This window comes from Arachis ipaensis, chromosome B2 (assembly GCF_059453495.1).
Source record: "Arachis ipaensis isolate K30076 ecotype BB chromosome B2, ASM5945349v1, whole genome shotgun sequence".
Lineage (NCBI taxonomy): Eukaryota > Viridiplantae > Streptophyta > Magnoliopsida > Fabales > Fabaceae > Arachis > Arachis ipaensis.
In genome coordinates, this window is record NC_142437.1 from 102,515,909 (window position 1) to 102,534,382 (window position 18,474).

General features: G+C 33.5%; 1 non-coding gene and 1 pseudogene across 1 annotated transcript; both read left to right on the forward strand.

The window, feature by feature from the left end:
• The first annotated feature begins 233 nt into the window (after nt 1-233).
• LOC148575055 (small nucleolar RNA R71) lies at nt 234-341 on the forward strand. The gene has a single exon (XR_015906327.1). It is a non-coding gene; the product is annotated as a small nucleolar RNA R71 (small nucleolar RNA).
• A 15,541-nt stretch (nt 342-15,882) lies between these two features.
• On the forward strand, nt 15,883-18,252 carry LOC107627540 (uncharacterized; annotated as a pseudogene).
• Nucleotides 18,253-18,474: the final 222 nt, after the last annotated feature.

Genomic DNA, 18,474 nt, shown 5'->3' on the forward strand with positions numbered 1-18,474 from the left:
ATGGCATTCAGAGTATCAATTTCAAGAACTCCCTTCTTCTGAGGCGTCCCATTACTCACAGGGTTCCTCTCAGAAGTGTACATGAACTGGTTATTAGCAACCATGTCAATGAGTTCTTGGGCTTCTGCAGGCATTTTCTTTAGGTGAATAGATCCACCTGCAGAAGTATCCAATGACATCTTAGCTAATTCAAACAGACCATCATAGAATATATCCAGGATGGTCCATTCTGAAAGCATGTCAGAAGGACACTTTTTGGTCAGTTGCTTGTATCTCTCCCAAGCTTCATAGAGGGATCCACCTTCTTTCTGTCTGAAGGTTTGAACATCCACTCTAAGCTTGCTCAGCTTTTGAGGAGGAAAGAACTTGGCTAAGAAAGCCGTGACCAGCTTATCCCAAGAGTTCAGGCTATCTTTGGGTTGAGAGTCCAACCACACTCTAGCTCTGTCTCTTACAGCAAAAGGGAAAAGCATGAGCCTGTAGACTTCAGGATCTACTCCATTAGTCTTTACAGTATCACAGATCTGCAAGAATTCAGTTAAGAACGGAAAAGGATCTTCAAATGGAAGTCCATGAAACTTGCAGTTTTGTTGCATTAGAGAAACTAGCTGAGGTTTTAGCTCAAAATTGTTTGCTCCAATGGTAGGGATGGAGATGCTTCTTCCATGTGAATTGGAATTTGGTGCAGTAAAGTGACCAAGCATCCTCCTTGCATTATTATTATTTTCGGCTGCCATCTCCTCTTCTTGTTCGAAAATTTCTGAAAGGTGCTTGCTGGATTGTTGTAATTTAGCTTCTCTTAGTTTCCTCTTTAGAGTCCTTTCAGGTTCTAGATCTGCTTCAACAAGAATATCTTTGTCCTTGCTCCTGCTCATATAAAAAAGAGGGAACAGAAAAATAATAATAATAGGGATCCTTTTTACCACGGTATAGAGGTCCCTGTGTGACTAGAAGAAAAGAAGAAGAAAAGAATGTAATGTAAGGAAAGAAACACAAGGGTGAGGAGAGCAGAGATGTGAGATGAAGAGAAAGAGACTTTTCGAAAATTATTTTTGAAAAATGGTTAGTGATTTTCGAAAATAGTTTTTGAAAAAGGTTAGTAATTTTCGAAAATTAGAAATAAAATTAAAATAAAAAATTAAAATAATTAGTTAATTAAAAAGAATTTTTGAAAAAGAGGGAAGATATTTTCAAAAATTAGAGAGAGAGAGTTAGTTAGGTAGTTTTGAAAAAGATAAGAAACAAACAAAAAGTTAGTTAGTTAGTTGAAACGAATTTGAAAATCAATTTTGAAAAGATAAGAAGATAAGAAGTTAGAGAAGATATTTTAAAATCAAATTTTTGAAAAAGATATGTTTTAAAAAGATAAGATAAAAAGATATTTTTGAAAAGATATGATTGAAATTAGTTTTGAAAAAGATTTGATTTTTTTAAAATCACAATTAATGACTTGATTCACAAGAAATCACAAAATATGATCCTAGAACTTAAAGTTTGAATCTTTCTTAACAAGTAAGTAACAAACTTGAAATTTTTGAATCAAAACATTAATTGATGATGATATTTTCGAAAATTATGAGATAAAATTAAGAAAAAGATTTTTGAAAAATATTTTTATAATTTTCAAAAATAAATAAGAAAAATGAAAAAGATTTGATTTTTTTGAAGAAGATTTTTGAAAAAGATAAGATTTTTAAATTGAAAATTTGATTTGACTCATAAGAAACAATTGAATTTAAAATTTTTTTTGAAAAAGTCAATCCAAATTTTTTAATTTTATGAGAGAAAAAAAAGAAAAGATATTTTTTTGAGTTTTTTGAATTTTTATGATGAGAGAGAAAAACACTAAAAATGCTCAATGCATGGAAATTTTAGATCAAAACAATGAATGCATGCAAGAATGCTATGAATGTTAAGATGAATACCAAGAACACTTTGAATGTCAAGATGAACATCAAGAACTTATTTTTGAAAATTTTTATATGCAAAGAAAGCATGCAAGACACCAAACTTAGAAATCTTTCATGTTTCGACTTTATGAATGCAAAAATACACATGTAAAACAAGAAAAGACACAAAACAAGAAAACATCAAGATCAAACAAGAAGACTTACCAAGAACAACTTAAAGATCATGAAGAACACTATGAATGCATGATTTTTTTCGAAAAATGCAGGATGAACATGCAATTGACACCAAACTTAAAAATTGACTCAAGACTCAAACAAGAAACACAAAATATTTTTTATTTTTATGATTTTCTAATTTTTTTTTGTATTTTTATTTTATATTTTTCGAAAATTAGTGTAAAAAAGAAAAATAAGGATTCCAAAATTTTTAATATGAATTCCAAGAATCTTGTATTCTTATTCTAAAGCTCCAATCTGAGGATTAGGCATGGCTTAATAGCCAGCCAAGCTTTAGTATGTAACTCAGACATGACACGGCTGAGATTCCAATTAACTTGCTTCCATGCTGATGGTTGGAAGCCTCAGTCCAAAAGAATTTAGACATGGCTTTACAGCCAGCCAGGCTTCACATGCTTCATGAAACACTAGAATTCATTCTTAAAAATTCTGAAGAACATAAATTAAATATTTTTGAAAAGAATTTTTATTATTTTTTTTCGAAAACAGATGAGAAGTTTTTGAAAGATTTTTGAAAAATTTTTGAAAAGAAAACAAAAAGAAAATTACCTAATCTGAGCAACAAGATGAACCGTCAGTTGTCCAAACTCGAACAATCCCCGGCAACAGCGCCAAAAACTTGGTGCACGAAATTGTGATCTCAGGCAACGGCGCTAAAAACTCTGTATGCACGTCTTAATAAATCGTTTTTCATTCACAACTTCGATACAACTAACCAGCAAGTGCACTGGGTCGTCCAAGTAATAAACCTTACGTGAGTAAGGGTCGATCCCACGGAGATTGTCGGCTTGAAGCAAGCTATGGTCACCTTGTAGATCTCAGTCAGGCGGATATAAAATAGTTATGGAGTTTTTGAAAATAAATAATAAAATAAGGATAGAAATACTTATGTAAATCATTGGTGAGAATTTCAGATAAGCGCATAGAGATGCTTTCGTTCCTCTGAACCTCTGTTTTCCTGCTGTCTTCATCCAATCAATCCTACTCCTTTCCATGGCTGGTTTTATGTAAGGACATCACCGTTGTCAATGGCTACTTTTTATCCTCTCTGCAAAATGGTCCGATGCGCTGTCACTGCATGGCTAATCGTCTGGAGGCATCACCCTTGTCAATGGCTGCATCCCATCCTCTTGTGGAAATAGTCCAAATGCTCTGTCACAGCACGGCTAATCATCTGAGGTTCTTGATCATACTGGAATAGGATTCACCCTCCTTTTGCATCTGTCACTACGCCCAGCATTCGCGAGTTTGAAGTTCGTCACAGTCATTCAATCCCAGAGTCCTACTCGGAATACCACAGACAAGGTTTAGACTTTCCGGACTCTCATGAATGCCGCCATCAATCTAGCTTATACCACGAAGATTCTGATTAAGAGATCCAAGAGATACTCATTCAATCTAAGGTAGAACAGAAGTGGTTGTCAGGCACGCGTTCATAGGGGATGATGATGATTGTCACGTTCATCACATTCATGTTGAAGTGCGAATGAATATCTTAGAAGCGGAATAAGTTGAATTGAATAGAAAAATAGTAGTACTTTGCATTAATTCATGAGGAACAGCAGAGCTCCACACCTTAATCTATGGAGTGCAGAAACTCTACCGTTGAAAAATATATAAGTGAATATAGGGTAAGCATGGCCGAGTGGCCAGCCTCCCATGGAGGTCTAGAGATCTCAAAATGATCAAAAGATGTCTAATACAATAGTAAAAAATCCTATTTATACTAAACTAGTTACTAGGGTTTACAGAAGTAGGTAATTGATGCATAAATCTACTTCCGGGGCCCACTTGGTGTGTGCTTGGGCTGAGCTTGAATGTTACACGTATAGAGGTCAATCTTGGAGTTAAACGCCAGTTTGTAACGTATTTCTGGCGTTCAACTCTGGCTTGTGACGTGTTTCTGGCGTTTAACTCCAGACAGCAGCGTAGAACTGGCGTTCAATGCCCTTTTACATCATCTAAACTCGACCAAAGTATGGACTATTATATGTTGCTGGAAAGCCCTGGATGTCTAATTTCCAACGCAATTAGAAGCGCGCCATTTTGAGTTCTGTAGCTCTAGAAAATCCACTTTGAGTGCAGGGAGGTCAGAATCCAACAGCATCAGCAGTCCTTCTTCAACCTCTGAATCTGATTTTTGCTCAAGTCCCTCAATTTCAGCCAGAAAATACCTGAAATCACAGAAAAACACACAAACTCATAGTAAAGTCCAGAAATGTGAATTTAACATAAAAACTAATGAAAACATCCCTAAAAGTAACTAGATTCTACTAAAAACATACTAAAAACAATGCCAAAAAGCGTATAAATTATCCGCTCATCATTGTTGCTACACCAACATGATGCTTGCATTTCACTGGGTACTTGGCCCAGCCTTTCATTGATTGTGTCACACTAAGTTTGGTGTTCTCACACCAAGTTTGGTGTTGCCACACTTCATCCATGCAAGGTCCACTCCCCCGTGCCAATACATTAGTAACATGTTTATTTTGCTTTATTTTGCCTTTACTTTGGTTTTGTTTTTTAATTTCTGTTTGTTTTATTTGAATGAGCTTCCACCTTGCATCCTTATTTTCACTAGACAATCATGATTATTCCTATTTTTATCACCACTGTTTTTCTTTGTTGCTTGAGGACAAGCAACCATTCTAAGTTTGGTGTTGGAGGCTATGCTCTACATAGCATAAAAGGATGATGAAGAGGAAGATGATGAAGTGGATGGCAATGAGAACTAAGGTTGTTGATTTCTAATCACTTCCTTCTTTTTTAATTATATGCATATGTTATCTTGTTCTATCTTATGTAATGCATTTAGAATTCTTATTAGTCAAGTGCATATCATTACTTGTCCATCACAACATGACAATTATAATTGTGCTTGCTCCTAAATGTGGGCGAGGATCATGTGCCAAGAAAGAACAAAAAGAAAAAGGGATTGATAATAAAGAGCATGACAATGTGGGTTTGGAAGGCCAAACTAACTAAGAATGTTCAACACAAGCTGAGACAAATTGCTTGAGGTCTTAGTCTAGGGGACTATTATAGAATCTTTACACTTGACAAAGCCTTGAAGGAGCAACATGTAATGAAAAAAAAAGAAAAAAAAGAAAAGGGGTTGGAAGAGAAGCCAAAGGCCTTGAGTACCTCTGAGTAAGGATATTGAAAGAGAAATAAGCTCAAAGAGCATCCTAGTCAAGTGCTTGTGGTGCTTATGCAAAGTATTTAGAGCCATGGCTAGGTTCAAGGTGCAAAGCACTCCCCCAAAAAAGGAGAAGGCTAAAGGCTCTGAGCACTAATGATGGGAAGTGTTCAAAGGACATAGTAAGCTCAAAGAGCCCCCCAATTATGTGCTTGTGGTATTTTTGTGTCGAGCAAAACTTGAGACAAAACATTTAGAGTCATGGCTAGGCTCAAGGTGCAAAGCACCCAATGAAAATAAATTATGAAAAGAAAGTAAATAAGCTTGCTTCAAGGTGATGCTTCAAGGAAGGATTCTATAATCTAATCCGGATAGAGGCCTTGAAAGATTATAACCAATTGTGTTGAATTGTGCATAAGTGAAACGGCTAACTAAACTCATTTGGATTGCAACCATTTACCCCTTGTATTTTAAAGTTGAAAAGTTTGATGACTAAGCCATGATTCTTTGATTGCTTGAGGACAAGCAAGAGCTTAAGTTTGGTGTTGTGATGCATGAGCATCTTAAGCACTTTTCATTAGCATTTCTTATAGAAAAGTTGTGACTTTTGCTTATATGATTTTCAAGACTTTTCTATTAGTACTTTGATTTCCTTGCTGTAATTATTCTTGTAGGAAAATGTTAGGAAAAGAGAAGCAAAAGAACAAGGATGAACCAAGAATTAAAGACAAGTGCAAAGAGAATTCGTGGATGCTGTTAACCCTGAGCTCTTCATACTCCAACGAGCACAACTTGAGCTATGGAGGTTCAATTGACACGGTTCTAAAGGTATTAGAAAGCCAATTTTCAAAGCTTTCTAACAATATATAATAGTCTATACTTTTTCTCTAGCATCACGGCGCTAAACGCCGTGACATTGACATTTAGCGTCAAACCGCGTCCAGCATCACCATTCCGTTCGGGACTCCTAGTGCCAAATGCCATAAACCGGCATTTGGCGCCAGACAGAAAGCAAGGAAGTGCGAAATTGTGTAAAAAGCAGCACCAAATGCCACCAAAGTGGCGCCAAATACCTACAACATCTCCGGACCCGAGAAATCTTCGTAATAAATGAAGATTTGTAGACACCAAGCTTAAATTACAAGGAAGATCATTAGTTAGTCAAAGAGTCATTGAGAAAAGATTTGATTTGATTTGATTTGATTTTGTTTTGATTTTGTTTAAATTTGAATGATTAGATTTGATTTTGTTTTGATTTAATTTGAATTTGAATTCTAGGTTTAGTCTTAGAGGTTTTACTATAAATAGGAGACTTCCTTCCTCCCCAAGAACACACACTACACTTGTTCTCTCTTCCCTCTTTTCATTCTTCATAAATTTTAGGTTTTACTTTAGATTAGGATTTGGAATTATCTGCACTATGGGCAACTAATCCTCCATTGTTACAGTTAGGAGCTCTATTTACTTTGATGGATTAATAATTATTTGTTCTTCTACTTTTGATTAATGTTTTGATTATTGTTTAAGAATTGGTTTTGTTCTTCATCTTAAGAATTAGTAATTATTGGAAAATAACTCTAATTCGACTTGAATTTTATTTGAGTCATGGAAAAGTTATATCATTAGAATTATAACTTGAAACTAATTTCTCACAATTCTCTAATTATCTGGATTTAACACGATACATGACATATAATCGTCTTATTTTTGGGTTCTTAGGGTTTGTATGGCTTATAAACTAGAACTTGGACTTAATCTTCTAATTTAATTAAGTAACAAAGAAATTGGCGGTGGATTAGGTTATAGGAGATTAAATTACTACGGAATTAGAGTTTAATCACTTAGGGTTTGCCATGAACATAATATTTGCATGATCAAGGTAGTTAACATTGAATATTAATCCGGAAATTTAAATATCTCTAACACCTTAACTATTTTTATCATATTATTTTAACCAATTTTAGTTTGCTTTTATTTAATTCTCTGTTTTTATGTTATTTGCTATTGAAACCCTAAATTTTGATTGTTTGACTAGAATAATCAATTTATTATTGTTTGCTTAATCCGTTAATCCTCATGGAATCGATACTCACTCACCTACATTTATTACTTGGTACGACCCAGTGCACTTGCCGGTAAGTTGTGGATTGTAAATTCCGCACCATGTGTTCCTCCTCTTTACGTTCTTACTCTATCGTTCCAATATATATCTTGGTGACACTTTATTTACTCACTCAAAGTTTAATGCACTCAGAGAGTGACGGCACAATATCCCTCTGACTCGAATAATAAGCACTGGCATTTAACTTCAGATAATATTGCGTTGTATGTAACCGAAAACTTGTTGAATGTTGAGTTAGAAACCTGCTCTAGAACTTCATATATCGTATAACCTAGAGCGGACTGCGTTGATCTTGTGATGCAATTCACCTTTCCTCTACATTGTGCTTGGACTTTCCTAAACTTCTCGTGAGTATACACATGCTAAAATTGAGCTTCTATTGAGGATTTTGTTGCACATAGTATGACGGTATGAAAATATGCAACATCTGATTTTCTCTGTCTGCTCTCTACTTCCTAGGAAATTATCATACTGTTTGACGAATTGGATAAGTGATCTATTTTGCGTAATAAACTTGTTAAAAAAAGCATGTATGCTCTCGCTCCTTTGTGTGCTTCTCATCCCGGCCCGGAAGTGGTGATCAAGATAAATTGGAATCTATAAATGACGATCTTTAAAAGGCTCTAAAAAAATCAGATGGTACCTAAATCATAACCAAAATACACTGAAAGACATACAGTTTGACACCTCTAATGCACAAGTAAAACACATAAATATCCACACACTAAAAGTAACAACATTAGTTAATCCTAATAAAGACACTATTACCTGAAAGCCACTTGTTGTCCCCAACACCATACTTCATAAAAAAATCATTCTAATTGCTATCAAATGATTCTTTTGTAAAAGAGTTCCAAACAACATGATTCATCTCGTGTTCAATTTATTTGTGTCACTTGTAGCCATTTAATTTACTTGGTATCTTCTTTATGATATGTCAAATACACCACCGATGAATTGTTGTGGGCAAACAAGCCTCAATAGCCATTTGCATTGATGCGCATTGATCGGTAAGAATGCCTTTCAGAGCATTTTCTCCCATGCAACGAAGCCAACATTCAAATAACTATTTAAATGATTGAATATTCTCATTTTTCATCAAAGCACATCCCAGAAGTGTTGACTGACCGTGGTGATTCACCCCAATAAAAGAACCAAAAACCAAATTATACCTGAATACAATGACACAGAAATAAATCATATATACACCGAAAAACTATCTATATACACCGAAAGTATTTCAAAATACAGATAAAATAGAACAACATATTACCTATTTGTATTGTAAGTGGTATCGAATGAAATAACATCTTCAAAATACTCACAGGCAGTCCTATTTCTTGCGTCGGCCCAAAAAGCAATCTTAATTGACTAATCAACCTCAAGTTCAAGCTCGAAAAAGAAATTTTGATTCTTCTCTTTCATTCTTAATAAGTATTTCCCAAATTCTTTTGCATCCTCTAGTTCCGAAACATTATGCACTTCTCTCGTGATGTAATTTCTCACATCTTTTTTAATAAAACTTAATTTACGATGGCGTCCTGTTACTGGGACAAATGATTGATATGTTTTGCTTAGTCTGATTTCAGCTTTCTCGTTATTCTCTATTGTACATCGTATAAACATGCTTAATTGCCTGTGTTGATTAAGCATCTCTTCTTGATTTGGACAACAGGAATGTGAATTATTCAACACAACTTTTGAAATGATCCAAATACCAACATCCTTCAATATATGTATATAAATTATTACAGGACAATTTAATCCAGCTGAGGAATTTGTCTTCTCAGTTGGAGATATTTTCGATTTTCATTTCTCTCTCTGGTACATGTAACTAACTGGTTCTTAATTTCATTTCCTTTCTTATTTGTGTTCCGAATATTCGTAGAAAAACCTGCAAGTTTAGAATAATTTTTGTAGAATTTTTCAGCTTCAAGCGCGTTAAAAGTCATCCCAACCTTTAGAATAAGCTGCTCATCAACATCACACAGAAACTAAAAATATACCAAAATCGTTTCAAACTAAACCATATTAGAATCTAGAATACACCGAAACTTTAAATGAAATAGATTCATCAAAATAATAAAATCAGATTCAGAACTCGTACATTACATTCAAATTCAAACCATCAACTATGAACAACAATTTTTAGAAACAAACACAAAATTATTCAACTACAGAATCATAAACAACAAACTACATTAACTAGATTCAAATCGCACCTCACCACTTGATTCGATTCAAAATAATAATACAATTTGGCCTGGTCCAATTGAAAGTCTGAACCTAAAAATACATCGAAAGATTTTCAAAATACACTAATTTATAAATAGAAATACATCGAAACAAGAACGGAATAGATTCATCACAATAATAATTCAGATTTAGAATTGCTACATTACATTTAATTCAAACAATCAACCATGACCAGCAATTTTCAAAGAAAAAAACAAAATTATTCACCTACACAATCATAAACTACTAACGAACTACATTAACTAGAATTGAACTACACCTCAGCCACTTGATTCAATTCAATACAATAATCCACTTCGCTTCGGTTCAATTGATAGTCTGAACTTGAATCATTCATTATCTTCGACAACGAAATACCTATTCAAACCTGATTTCACAGCTTGATTTCAAAAACTTTGATCAAAATCTTCAAATCAGATAAAAGAGCATTGAACTTGAACGAAGAGAACATAAAGAAAAAAGAGAAATGCAGAGAATGCAGAGATGGAATAGAACGTAGATACGCAGAAAATGCTGAAAAAATTTGAGAAAGGAAACGCAATCCGTATGAAAAATACAGTTATATATTCGCGCGGTGAGTCAAAATTTGTTTAGTAGTGACGCGTGGAGGTAAATTAGGTCAAAACTATTTGGTTGAATTTGGTTGCTTAAATGACTTGGATATAGAAATTAATTGATAAAAAATATTCAAAATTTTTGAAAAATTAATATTCAAAATTTAATTTAAATAAATATTTAAAATTTGAATTCAATACTAATTTCTTGATAATGGAGTTCATACTACACTTGTTATTATAGCATTAACTAAGAAAGTAAATGATAAATAGATTTTTATCTTTTTTGTTTGTAGAAATTTAAGCCTCTAAAAATTGAAAATTAGATTTAATTTCCTTTTATTTAAGAACGTATGACAATTATATCCCTTTAATCCATTGAGTTAGGGTTAAAAAACGTAAAGAAAAATACTAATTTGAAAGAGAAATAAATGATGCATCTCTTCCGGTGATGATGTAGATAATTAGCAAAAAATAAAGCGATAAATAAGTCCCCTGGTGGCTCAAAACGACGCCGGTGTAATCCCTCGCCTCACCTTCTTTTGATTCTCATTCCCCAAACCAAAGTCGTCATCATCTTCCTCAAACGAAAAGAGTAGAAACTTACTATACCGTGTCATTGCCCCCATTCTATTAATTAAGCACAGAAATGGTTGGTCCAATTTCACCCTCATGATCAACAATCTGCTCTTCCAAAACTTCAGTTTCAGCCACACAGTTCCTAGCATCACTACTCTTCAACTCATCAACATAAAAACGCCTCAATTCATCAGAACAAGGAATCCTCTCATTCTCAAATGCCTCGAGAAAAGAAAAGAACTTTATCCTAACGACATCATCCTTCTCATCCACAAACAATCTGGCCCTCCTAGACTGTCTCCTCAACAACTCAATCTGTTCTCTAACATTGTTGCTAAGGTCAACGGCCCTAACAGGGAAAACATCCAAAAGGGTCGAAAATTCTGAAGTGACCGGAAATAGAGTGGTTTTGAAGCAACAGCCATAACTTGCTCAATTGTGCGCAGTAATCAAGGAGAATCTGTTGGAACGATATAACAGCAAATAGAGCTCCCTCAAGTAGAGCGCGCACTCTTGAATCCCTCAGTGACTCTAATAGGAGCTGAAAAACCTCGATCTTTCGGATTAGGGAGTGAGAGTTCTTGCGCTGGAAGGGGAACCGATGATCGGAGAAGCCCGTGACGAGGTCGCCGACGACAGCGACGACGGTCCGGATGAGCGCCGCGTCAGAAAGGTCTACCGGCATCAGGAAGGCCTCTAGCGACGGTAACTTGCGACGCCGCAGCGATAAGAATATAACCCCAGAATCCATCCAAAAGTTCTTTCTTTCCTAGGTTTTACAGAATTTTCAGAGTTAGCGAAGGATTGCAAAATCTTTAAGAAACTAAACGGTTAATCGGTGAAACATGCAATTTGCGCAAGAAAAGAAGACTTCTTGGCGCGGCGTCATTTAGAGCCACCACAGAACCTATTTGTCCTTTACTTTTTACCAACCATATCACCGTAACAAACAAATCATCTATCTCCCCTCCACATAAGCATTTTTCGTTACATTTTTTAACTCCCAACTCATAGTGCGTTTTTAAAAGTGAGAGAGTTAGTAATTTTTAATTTTTAGAGACTTAAATATTTGTAAACAAAAAACTCAAAAAATTATTTATTTTTTATTCTAACTAAAATTAAATGTTATGGTACTTATTTTCAAATATTACTCATATATTTATGTGTCAAAAATTAATTGTCAAACCTACGTATATATTTAGAAAATTAGTCGTATTTATATTAGATTGTTGTAAATATATCTAATAAGAAAATTGTAAATATTTTAAAAATATTAATGTTTTAATAATTTTAGTTATTAATATTAATTATATATATATTTTATAATAAAAATCAATCATTAAAGTACTTGAATACTAATAATGTTCTCTCTATACGTGATAACCTTCTTGTATAATATGCAAGATTCTGAAAATTAGATCGGTCATCAAACTATTCTAGTTATTGGTTTATTAATTTATTGGTTTAATTGGTTCAATTGGTGGTTTAATCGGAAAAACTGTTTTAGAATAGAATAATAAATAAATTATAAATAAACATCCTAAAATATAATTATAGTCTAATATAAATCTTAAAATATTTTCGAAATTTAAAATACTACATAAAATATCATCAACCAAATACATATGATCTTATCAAAATCCAAACTCAAAAGTTAAATAGTAAAAAAACATATCTAAATATTAAATCCCAACATCATGAATTTCTTTTGTTTTTGTTGGTCTGAATTTCTTTCAACAAACTTTCCATCTGTTTTTTCACATCATATGGAACTTTAGGACATTTTTTTATGTCTCCAGTAATCTTTGCTAGATGTTTCTTCATCCTGTGAATTCTACCTCCATTGAAAACTTGTAGACAAAATAAACATTGATATTGTGGTTTTTCATTCACTATTTGTAGAGCAACATATTTTCAAGCTAAATCTGTTTTTTCCCGTAGGTTAGAAGAACCTTGTGACTGACTATCGTTAGCACTAGGGGGATTAGGATTAGCAGCATCATTCGAAATAGGAGGATCGACAGGCAAGTTATTATTCACAGAAGCATTGTTATCAGCAATTGCTTCTTGATTAATACTATTATCTATAACTGAAATTAATAAAACATATATGAAATTAAAAACAACCACAACACAATGAAAAATAAAAAAATCCTCAACAAGACCATATCTAAATTCTGCCTACAGCATTCAACAATATTGCAACAAACAAATTAGGAGCCATCAGCAACTGGTAAACCAGTAAAACACTATCAGAGTCATCGAGCAATTAGAAAACACTAAAACAGAGAAACAGAGTAAGTATTACTGTATTAAGTGTTCTGGTTGATACAAATGATATAATAGAGTAAGTTTCCACCATTAGCAACCATACATACAAATTTTCACAGAGTAACAGAGCAATCAGAACCATACATACAAATTTGTAAATTTGTAAAATTTTCACCATTAGCAACCAGCAAATACAAGACAGAATCAAACTTCAAACCAAGACCGAAGACCGAAGAAGAAGAATTGAAGAACCAAACTTCAAACCAAGACCGAAGAAATTGAAGAAGAAGACCGAAGCCACTAACCTGGGTTCTAGAAGCCAATGAAGATGAAGAGGACCTACCGAGTTACTGGGTTCCGGACATGGAAAAGAGGAAGAAGCGGCGGTGTTGAGGACCTGGGGACGGCGACGGCGCTGAGGACCTGGGAGCGGCGGCGACGATGGAGAGCTAGGGTTCGGGGTTCCTTTGCTTCAGAGTTCTCCAGTACAGGGAGTGAGTAGTGAGATGAATGAATGATTGGGGGAAGAGGAGGACTTGGTTCACGAGTGGATCCGGGACTTTTTTTTTTTACAGATTAAAAAATGGCGTCGTTTTATCCGAACCGACCGGTTACCAGTTCGGCCCAACCAACCAGTTCTCGGCCGATTCAACAATTTTCCAATGATTTTCTCTCGAGCGGTTATAAGTAGAGGACCGAACTGCTTGCATCGTCGGTTCCTGGTTGAACCGGTTCGACCGACTGGTCCGGTCCGATTTTCAAAACCATGATAATATGAAAGTGTATGTGTCGTCGCTCTTCCTTATTTTATTTGACTTGTGCCTTTTTTTCAAAGAAAAAGAAAAATTTAAAAAGTGACATTTTCTTTTTTTTTTTCTTTTTTGATTGTGTTAGATTTTTTATTTAAAGCTATCATCTCATTGATAGTTGTCATGCACTTGTGCTTAGAGTTGATAAATGTATGTTTTAAATTAAATAAACAACAATGTTATACATATAATTTTTTTGCAACCAAATTTAATTAAATTGATCCAAATTCAACAAAAAATAGCTTCATTATTCAGTACGTACGAATACGCTCTCATTTTCCACATACACGACGTTTCAATGTGTGCTCTTTGACACAAAAAATAGTTTCAAAATCCTATTTCAACACTAAACTTGAAATGACTCAAAAATTTCTCAACCAACCTCTCTCTGCTAGGTTGAATCATCAACAACACCACCGAATAAAAAATCTCAACGAACTTCTCTATGCTAGGTTTCGAATCATCAACATCAACACCAAACGAAGAAACTCTCAACGAAGCTCTCTGTGCATTTCTAAAAAACGAAAAGACGAAACATTATTGAAGATAACATGATTCTAAATCGTGCATTTATGCTTCTATGTAGTTGTAGTATTTCGGTGATTTAGATTTAGTGTGATTCTTGTCATAGGTTTGGATTTGGGGTCTCTACGTAGTTGTACTATTTCTTATTTGATTTAAGCCATGTTGATGAATCTTCTCTGTCATTGTTTCCAATTTTCGGTGTCATTTTCATTTAGATTTAGTGTGATTCTTGACATAGGCTTGAATTTGGAGTCTCTATGTAGTTGTATTTTTTTCTTATATGATTTAAGCCATGTTGATGAGTTTTCTGGTATGATAATTTGCAATTTTCTGGTTTTATTATGAGTTACATTCAGTGTAATTCATGTCATAGGCTTGTATTTAGAATCTCTATGTAGTTGACTAGTTGTATTGTTTCTTATGTGATTTAAGTCATGTTGATGAGTCTTCTTGTATCATCATTTCTAATTTTTGGTGTCATTTTGATTTAGATTTAGTGTGATTTTTGAAATAGGCTTGGATTTGGAGTCTCTATGTAGTTGTATTTTTTTCTTATATGATTTAAGCCATGTTGATGAGTTTTTTGGTGTGATCATTTGTATTTTTCAGATTTTGTTGTGAGTTACCTTCAGTGTGATTCATGTCGTATGCTTGCATTTAGAGTCTTTATGTAGTTGTATTATTTCTTATATGATTTAAGCCATGTTGATGAGTATTCTCATGTCATCATTTCCAAATTTTGGTGACATTTTGATTTAGATTTAGTGTGATTCTTTTCATAGGCTTGGATTTAGAGTCTCTATGTAGTCGTATTCAGGCACGGACCCAAGCATCATGGTGGGGGGCACTTGCCCCCACTCTCATTTGATAATTTTAAACAAAAATTATATATATATATATATATATATATATATATATATATGCCCCCATTTTAAATTTTAAATGACCCCACTACAAATAAACTAAGCCCAATTATTAAAAGCCCCAAATCCATTTTATCTTTATAGTATTTTGACTATTAATTAACCTAATTATATTTAGTCTTCTTCTATTCTCAAATTTCAGCCGTCACTCATTTATTCCTTTTCTTAGTTTCATATTTTTAATCTTCTTTTTCTATTCTTTATCTAGTGGTCATCTTCGCTTCATCAAAAGGTAAATTTTAAATTCTCTATTTTGTTTTATATAGCTCTCTATGACTCTATGTATCTTTCAATTTCATTGTTTATCTTTTTTATATTTTCAATTGCAAATTTTAATTCAAATAATTATAATTTAGGTATTAATCTATTTTTTATTCTCTTCATGAATTTATATATTTTATTTTATTCTTAATTTAGTGATTCTTATTATTTATTTATTTATCTTTCGTTCTATTCTATTATATGTAATTATATTGCATATAAATTTTTAAAGTGAATTGATCATTTTACTAATTTAGAATATATATATATATATATATTTTTTAGAAATAGTAATGGAAAAATATTTCAAAAGAAAGCTACCACTAGAATCTGAAGTCACTCCATTAGTCTCTTCTAATAAAAAGAAGTTCTTAGAATTCAATGTGGAAAGTCTGGTAGCTGATCCTGGACAACGACCCAAAATTTCAAATTATGATCCAAATGACAGGGATGAAGTTAGACGAGCTTATTTACAAAAAGGTCCTTGTCAACCAAGAGAACATGATTTTCCACAAACATATTTTGGAACTTCTCTCTGTAGATTTAATGCTGATTGGTTTAATGAATTTGGCAATTGGTTGGAATATAGTATTTCAAAAGATGCTGTCTTTTGTCTCTGTTGCTATCTTATGAAACCTGATGGTGCGAGTGGTGATGCTTTTGTAAAAGAGGGCTTTTCAAATTGGAAAAAGAAGGAGCGATTACAAACACATGTTGGAAATCATGATAGTTCTCATAATCAAGCTTGAAGAAAATGCGAAGCACTCATGAAGCAAAAGCAACATATTGAAGTTGTTTTTCAAAAGCATTCAGACCAAGCTAAAAAGGATTATCGAACTCACTTAACAGCAACAATTGAGTGCATTAGGTTCTTATTGCGACAAGGATTGGCTTTTCGTGGTGATGATGAATCGCACAATTCAAACAATCAAGGTAATTTTTTGGAGCTTCTTGACTTTCTTGCTCAACATAATACAGAGATTGATCGTGTTTTCAAAAATGCTCGTGGAAACCTTAAACTAGTAGCACCTAAAATTCAAAAAGATATTGTTAGAGCTGCTGCAAGTGAAACTACTAAAGTTATTATTGATGATCTTGGAGATGATTTATTTTCTGTTTTAGTTGATGAAGCTCGAGACATTTCTGTTAAAGAGCAAATGGTTGTTTGTTTGCGGTATGTGAATAAAGAAGGGATTGTAATGGAGCGATTTCTTGGCCTTGTCCATGTTTCTAGCACAAATGCGTTGTCGTTAAAAGTAGCTTTGGAATCTTTATTAGCAAAGCATAGTTTAAGCTTAGCAAGAATACGTGGACAAGGTTACGATGGAGCTAGTAATATGCAGGGAGAATTTAATGGCTTAAAAAGTTTGATCTTGAAAGAAAATGCTTGTGATTTTTATGTTTATTGTTTTGCTCACCAACTTCAATTAGCACTTGTGGTTGTTACAAAGAAACAGGTTGAAATTGCACTACTTTTTAATTTGCTTGCTAGTTTGTGCAATATTGTTGGAGCTTCTTGTAAACGTAAAGACATGCTTCGTGAAAGTCAAATGCAAAAGACAATTGTTGCATTACAAAACGGAGATGTTTCTAGTGGGTGTGGCTTAAATCAAGAAACAACATTGAAAATGGCAGGTGATACTCGATGAGGCTCACATTATAGTACAATACTTAGCTTGATTTCTATTTTTTCTTCCGTGGTAGAAGTTCTTAAAGTGATTGAGGAAGATGGAAATAATCCTGAACAAAGAGCTGAAGCATGTCAATTATTGAATCATATTCAATCTTTTGAATTTGTATTCAATTTACATTTGATGAAAAGTATATTAGGAGTTACTAAAAAGTTGTCTCAAGCTCTACAAAGAAGTGATCAAGACATTATAAATGCTATGACATTGGTTAAAGTGTCCAAGCAACGATTGCAAAGTATAAGAGACGATGGTTGGTCCTCTTTGCTCAATGAAGTTTCACTATTTTGTGATAGTCACAATATTCTTGTTCCAAATATGAATGACATATTTGTAACACAAGGAAGATCAAGGCGCAAAATCCAAAAGGTCTCAAACTTGCATCATTTTCAAGTTGAATTATTTTATCAAGTGGTTGATAGACAACTTCAAGAGCTCAACAATCGTTTTACAGAGGTAAATACCGAGCTACTTCTTTGTATAGCTTGTTTGAATCCAAGTGACTCGTTTTTTGCATTTGATAAGGAGAAGTTGCTTCGTTTAGCTGAATTTTATCCACATGAATTCTCTTCTACTCAACTTTTGGCACTTGATAGTCAACTTGAGAATTTTATATTGGATATGCGTCTTGATGATCAATTCTCAAATATAAATGGAATCAGTGGACTATCTCAAAAATTAGTTGAGACAAAAAAGCATGTTGTTTATCCATTGGAGTTTCTTCTATTGAAATTAGCTTTGATTCTACCTGTGGCAACGACATCAGTTGAGAGAACATTTTCTGCTATGAATATCATAAAGAGTCGACTTCGTAATCGAATGGGAGATGAGTGGTTGAATGATTGTTTGGTTACATATATAGAAAGAGAGACATTCAATCAAGTTGATAATGAAACAATTATTCAACATTTTCAAAATATGAAAACAAGAAGAGAAGTACCTTCAAGATTTGAAGCGAAAAAAGTTAGCGGCTAATGTAATTTTTTATTTTTTTTATTTGAATAATTAATGTGTATTTTTATATTTTTAAATTTAAATTAATATATCTTTTGATAGTAATGTGTATTATTTTTGCCCCCCAACATAAATTTTCTGGGTCTGTTTAAGCTATGTTGATCAATCTTCTTGTGTCATCATTTCCAATTTTTGGTGTCATTTTAATTTAGATTTAGTGTGATTCTTGTCATTGACTTGAAT